The sequence below is a fragment of the Leuciscus leuciscus genome (genome assembly GCF_965113295.1).
Source record: "Leuciscus leuciscus genome assembly, chromosome: 2".
NCBI classification, from domain to species: domain Eukaryota; kingdom Metazoa; phylum Chordata; class Actinopteri; order Cypriniformes; family Leuciscidae; genus Leuciscus; species Leuciscus leuciscus.
Genome location: NC_138726.1, coordinates 37,737,829 through 37,744,726, shown reverse-complemented (window position 1 = coordinate 37,744,726; position 6,898 = coordinate 37,737,829). Strand labels below are relative to the sequence as shown.

The following is a 6,898-nucleotide window of genomic DNA, read 5'->3' as shown; positions in this document are numbered from 1 at the left end:
ATGGTAGGCTATGTAACGTTAATCATGTGGATTTTTAAAACTCAAATATAGTTGATAAGAAAGTGATTATATTAAAAGAGATAGTACAGGTTTAGCCTGACATTGTAAAGAAATCAAAAAAGTACACATGGAAAAAATAGCTGCACAATGTGCTTAGTCTGAAGGTTTATTTATTTCTGTGAGATTTTCCTTGAATGCAGTATTTGAGTGCAATATTTTAGATTTTCTTTATTAGCTGTTTTTTTATGTATTATTGTTTTGCACTGGAAAGAAAGTTAACTATAATGGAAGTATAATTATATATATTTGCACTACACTTCCTAAAATGTTGTCTAATTAAATAAAAAATATAATTTTTTGCACTGGAAAGAACATTCTAGAAGTCTAATTCTATTGAATAAGTTCCCACAAGGCTACAGAAAACTGTTGTGTTTTATTTTTAAGCCGATGAGTTTTGAATGTTAGGATATATGTTGTATTTGTTTAAGTAAAAAATAAAACGTATTATAAACTAAACAAATCCATGGTTCATTGGACTATTTTAATACAAGTAGTAAATTTTTTAGTTTATGAAAGTACACACTGAAATGTACTCTCAGTAAACTACTAGTAGTTTATACTGCAAGTATACTTGTAGTTTACAATTTATATATTTTTGCACTTGCAGTATTATATTCTATGTTCAAATGTTATTTTTTTGTACTTGAAAAATACCATTAACTGTAGCCTACTTTAACTCATTTTAAAACCAACACTTGAATGTCGGTAAGTTTCATAAAGAAAGGCAACATTTTAAACAAAGTTTAACCCCTTCCTCGACAGGGATCACTGGTGATCCCGGATTATTGTTGTTCAAAATTCATTTCTCGTCAAAACATCACACTCTTACTTGATCTGGACAAACTCAGCATTATAAGAAAGGTTTAAGACTCCAGCTTCGATATTTGACCACTGTTTATGATTAAACTGGTTTGCAGTGACATTAATTTCTTAATTTATGCCAGGAGTGCAAAATAATTAATCTGTAACGATCGTTATTTTGAATAGAAATAATCACTCACACAACATTCATTCTCGTCTTCTCCGGTTTATTTGTGCTCAAATACATGCAATATACAGCATCCACCAGGGCTCTTAGTCCAATAGTGCGCATATTTGGAGAATTAATTATTAATTATCACATGCTAGTAAAAAATTTAGGCATACAGAATAACGATTTCTATTCATTTCCACTGAATAATGCGATCTGAAGAGCTCAAACAGCTAACGGAGCTAGATGTTTATCTCCTCTTCCTGATTCGCGTCAGATGTGACCTCAAACAAATATGATTTGCTTGTGCAGCTGTCAATCATCCACGTGATTCAACGTGACCTCTTCTGCATGACGCGTCATGTGTACATTTCCTGATTCTGGACATCCGTGATAACAAAGCGAAAGTAACATCTCTACACCTGAAACAAGAAGTTAATAAATGCACGAATTAAGTATGTGTGTTTTGTGGGTGATTTTCGTGCGATTTGGGGTATTTTTATATGCATAAAGAATATAGGTATAGGTAAGCATAGCGCATAGCTTCATATAAAATGCTAAATATAACATATTTCAAAATATTTTTATGACTTGAAAGCATTGTAAACCGCGACCGGAATATGATACAAATACTTAATGGTGTTTTAAATTGAGCTTTAAATAAAAGTATAATATTAATAAATTAAATTGTGTCATGTAGCTCGAGGCTACCTGTTGTGCTAATGCGCCTGCTGCAGGAGCTTTCTCCTGACATGGTCACACAATAGGCTTCATAAAATGCATAATTTTAGAGATATCATCCTCAAAATTGAAATGAAGCATGACCACAATTGTGGCTACACTTTAGTTGTGGTTATAAGTTGCTATCCTAAATTCACATAATATTTTTATACATTTAATAAATATTGTCTTAATATTTGTTGTTTTTGTTTTTATGTTTGAGCTTATATATCTCAATATTAATAACAGTCTGGTTAATTTTGAGTCTTGAACTGTAAACTCTCAAGGGTTGGCTTTCTAAATATATGTTGGTTATGTGTCTATTCAGAATGACTTGTGAGCAGCAACCTTTTTATTTTGGGTATGTCATGTATGCCTCACTCGCCCAAATTGGGGGTGATGAGGAAGGGGTGCTAAAAGACTACACCTTGATCAGATCTGGATCAGATTCAGAACGATGATCGTTTTCTCTTCATGGGTTATGCTTCATTTTATTTGGTAACATTAAGCAGTTTTGATTTACACGCTGTTTAATGTTTGATGATCACGTTATTTTACATTTGAGTGAACAATCTTCTATCACTGGTTCCAGCTTCTTCTTCGCCTGTGTTTTGATCCGGAGATGCTCTATTAGAAGATGTGTCATAGCGCCCCCTACCGTGTACCAGTGAAAACATGGATAGCTGGAAATTTCGTAGTACCCCAGAGTGCAGTCTGGACGATGGGGCGGGGCGACACTTTTAGGCGGGGCGACACGTGTCGCTCCGCCCACACCCAATTTAATTGGTTTATAATACCGCAATCTTATTGGTGTATACGATTCAGGTCTGAGCATGCGCATTCCTTTAAGTACGATTTTATGAATGATTTGGCCGTATTAAAGAAATATTAAATGCTAACTTTAATCGTAGGCTATATGTCTATCTTGTCGGTTTACCATGGTAATTTTAGTTAAGATCTTTTGGCTAATGTTTTATTGTACTTAAGAAACAGAATGGATGAAGTTATTGTTTAAAAACGAACCCAGGCCTACTTCAAGGAGATGTTTTACAAACTCGGGATTTTACGCAAAGGATGATAATTCACTCTAAGAATGTAAAAGCAGCTGATTTTAATTTTTAAAGCACGACCGTTTTTTGTTGTCATTTTTTTAACGAGATGTTGTCCAATGCGTGCATTATTTGGTAGGCTACAAAGTGCAAATAAAATGTTTAATGGCAAACTCACGTTTCTTTGTTAATAAAATGAGGGCCTGTTGGTTCTGTAAATCCCTATGTTATAGTTTTAAAGATTCATGTTTTCTATAAGTGTCAACCGTAGGCTACTTCGATCTGTTACTGTGACATCAGGCCATTGGGTTTTGTGCGTTGGTTACAATAGAATTAAAACCGTGTAGTGCTGAAATGTGAAAATAAATAAATATGTATTTAGTAAAACAGATTTATTATATCGATCTGGGCTTGTATAGCCTACTATTTGGTAGGCTAGCCTATTATTGTCTTATTTGTCACTGTGGTTTTGCTTTAAAATAAAATAAAACACACTTTCGGATTTATCCTATGTTTTACTGATATACAGTGAATTATCATCATTTGTGTAAAATCCCGAGTTTGTGTTTATTCACTGATCCTAATGGAAAAACGAAGAAGCATTTACGAATGATTTGAAATTCCGAAGCCCTGCATGACATGCGGAAAAATATTGTCTATATCAGCCTATAGAAATTATCTCTCCTTTGATAGCCTGTGCTATGCCAGTAATTTCATGCTGTCATGATCATTGCTCACTAAAAGTGGCACTGACTTATCTTCAGGGTAAATTAATAAATATAAGAGTAGGCTATCTAGGCTAAATCTCAAACAGTAATTTATCAGCAACATATTTTGTGATATTGCCTAGCCCTAAAACTGCTCAATATTTGCCTAAAGCTTACAATATGATTTTTTTTTGTAAAGCTGCTTTGAGACGATGTGAATTGAGCGCTATACGAATACATTTTGACAGTAACTTCAACTAACTTGATTCGTAAATTCAGCAAAATATTATCCAATTGATCATTAAGCTATACTGAAATCGGAAATCCCCATGGTTATCATCACTTAATATTTCTGTAGTATTGCCAAACAGCGTCGTAGTCGTAGATCATTCCTACCATAGACTCGTACATAAAGGAATGCGCATGCTCATGCCTCAAGCGTCTACGCCAATTAGATTGCTGTATTATAAACCAATAAAATCGGGTGTGGGCGGAGCGACACGTGTCGCCCCGCCTAAAAGTGTCGCCCCGCCCCATCGTCCAGACTGCACTCTGGGGTTACTCGAAATTTCTGTCAATAGTGGGGAAAGAGTAAAGTACAATTAAAGTAAATTCCTATGTACACTACCAATGGACTAGCCTACACAAAAATTCAGATATGCAGAATTAGAAACATATCTGTTTTATATCAATATTCTAATCAATATTTTCAAACAATGTAAGTTTCATAAGACTGTATATGAAAAACTATGTAAAAAAAGTATATTTAACAGGCTACTTGATCAACAGAGTTAACACAACTACAAGCCACGTATACTTTGAATACTTAATTATACTTTAAGTATATCTCGATCAAAAGTTTGAGTACAAGTACAGGCCAAATATACTTGGACTTTTCTCTCAGTATAAGTCAAGTACACTTAAGTGTAATTTTAAGCATATTTCTGAGAAGTACATAAAGTATATTTTTGAGAAGTATATAAAATGTAGACTGAAACTTTTTTAGTTTAAAAGAAGTATACTAATAGAACACTTGAATAAACTACTTTTTCGTAAGGGTAGTTCACTCAGAAATGTTAAAAAAAAGATAGTTCACTTCAACACAAAATATCATATTTTGTGTTAAGCAGAAGAAAGAAATTCATACAGGTTTGGAACAACTTGAGGGTGAGTAATTGACTGCATTTTCATTTTTGAGTGAACTATTCCTTTAAGTTTCCATTAGATAGGAGAATAATCTGTAATTTAAAATCTGTCTTTGTTTTACAGGAACAGATGAAATGCTGGAGGGATGCTAGAGTTGAAGAACAAATGAAGGAATACAGGAACAGGGATGATGAGAAACACAGGAGGAAAGTAATCACAGGTAAGTAGGCAGGATCGTAATCTGTATTCCAAGTCAAGACCAGACAAATTACTGTGTGCAGAGTGCCTGGCTGCGAAACCACATACTTACCTATAGTAGGGAAAAAAACAGTAGGCGAGCGAATAAGTATGTCCGAATCCTTAGTATCCATAAAAGAGTAAGTGAGAATTACCTGGGTGACATACTAATTCTCGCGAGATTCGGACGTGCGTATGCTTTTAGTGCGTTCGAATATGCTTCCTTAGCTCCTATATAGTAGGAGAAAACAGTACGTGAAAGAAGTAGTATGTCCGAAACATCAGTATTCATAAAGAGTAGGCGAGAAGATCCCGGATGGCCTACTGCTTCTGCCCAGATTCTGAAGCACCCATCGATGTATACTTTTCTATCCCAGAAGGCCACAGGAGAGGATACGTCATAATCGAACATCGTGTAGATCAGCAGGGTGTTTTCAAATGTGAGTAAACAAAGTTCCTTGTGTTAAAATCTATGTGTTGAACTACTGTATCTGTTGAATTGTGAAAGGTGTAAAGACGTTAGCCAGTATATATAGTTGTGCTTTTTCTGTCCGTTTCCAAAGTGGATTTACTTACATAAAACATATACAACTTAAAGACGCTTATTTTAAATGTCTATTTACATCTGACAGGAAAATATTCTATAAGTATTGCAGATGAGCAAATCACAACATTAAATAGACATTTGAGTGATGAATGTGTGCTATTATGTAGAATTCACTGTTGTCAACACGGTTTACATTAGATAAATGAGCTGTAAGGTAAATAATCTATAAAGTAACCAAACATAAGTTGTCTATTTTATTTGTCCATTAGTACTGTTGATAAATTGAGGAGCATTTATGTTGGATAAAGAGTGAGTTAACACATCAGCAACAACCTCAACATGTAAATGTTGTATTGAGCACATAAATCACAGAGGTAACGTAGGGTGACCATACGTCCTGTTTAACCAGGACATATCTGGCCAGGATTTCGAGATCGCCCAAAATGCCCGGGATTCGGCTTTTGCTTTCTACAGTCACCATTCATTATGTTTACATTATTACATTATTTGACACTGACACGTACGTGCCAGCTTTGCAGGTCATGCATTCTGATTCACACGGATCCCGATCGAGACGAAAACACAGGAATTTTCTTAGCAATGCTTACACGCACATCAACCGATCACTTGTTTAGCGTTCATGTAAACACTACATTCAGATTAACCAATCGGAATTAATTCAGTAGGCTACTACTGAATCAAAAGGTGTACATGTAAACAAAATGAATGGCGACGAGAAAGCAAAAGCCGAATCGCGGATATTTTGGGCGATCTCGAAATCCCGGCCGGACATGACCTGGAATATGGTCACCCTAGGTAACGTGAATCTTGTCTGGATGTTACAGGGACAGATGAACAGATGTGTGTTTATCTGGTGGAGAGTGGCTCATGAAGCTGAATGCTGCCATCAAAGGCTTTGAGTGAGTATACAGAAATGAATAACAAAATCTATTTGAATCTTAAACGTACACTATGGAATTTTTTCTCCACTAGGGGTCGCTAACATATTTACAATAACAAAGGCGTAGTTTGATGACGCAACATTTGCTAAGAATTATGGATCTTGTCGTCAACGTCAAGCCTACCGATCTAATAATGTTTATGGATGACTGAATACGTTGATGCTTTTATCATGACTGTGATATGAAGCAGTTCGGGATTGCTAAGAGACAGCTATCAGCTCCACATGCGACGCGAGTCCCGCAGATATGAAAGGAATATGGACATTTCATTCTACCGAACTACACGAGTGCAGAATTACAACTCACAGGTCAGTTTATTAGACAAATTAAACTTGTGAGGTAACGCAGCACTGTTTCACTTGGTCTACCATTACACTATCACACTAAACTGCATTTGAATGTGTTGAAATGTATGTGTTAGTTTGTCTGTATGAGACTAGCAGTAAGCTAGATCAACATTAGAATAACATACAGATCATATTCTGACATTTTATCATTGT

At 35.2% G+C, this 6,898-nt stretch overlaps 1 long non-coding RNA gene across 1 annotated transcript; it reads right to left on the bottom strand.

Annotated features, from left to right (window-relative positions):
• Positions 1 to 802: 802 nt before the first annotated feature.
• Positions 803 to 2,164, bottom strand: LOC309492285. The gene is made up of 2 exons (XR_014203502.1): positions 1,322 to 2,164; positions 803 to 1,272 (listed from the first exon to the last, which is right to left on the bottom strand). It is a non-coding gene; the product is annotated as an uncharacterized lncRNA (long non-coding RNA).
• Positions 2,165 to 6,898: the final 4,734 nt, after the last annotated feature.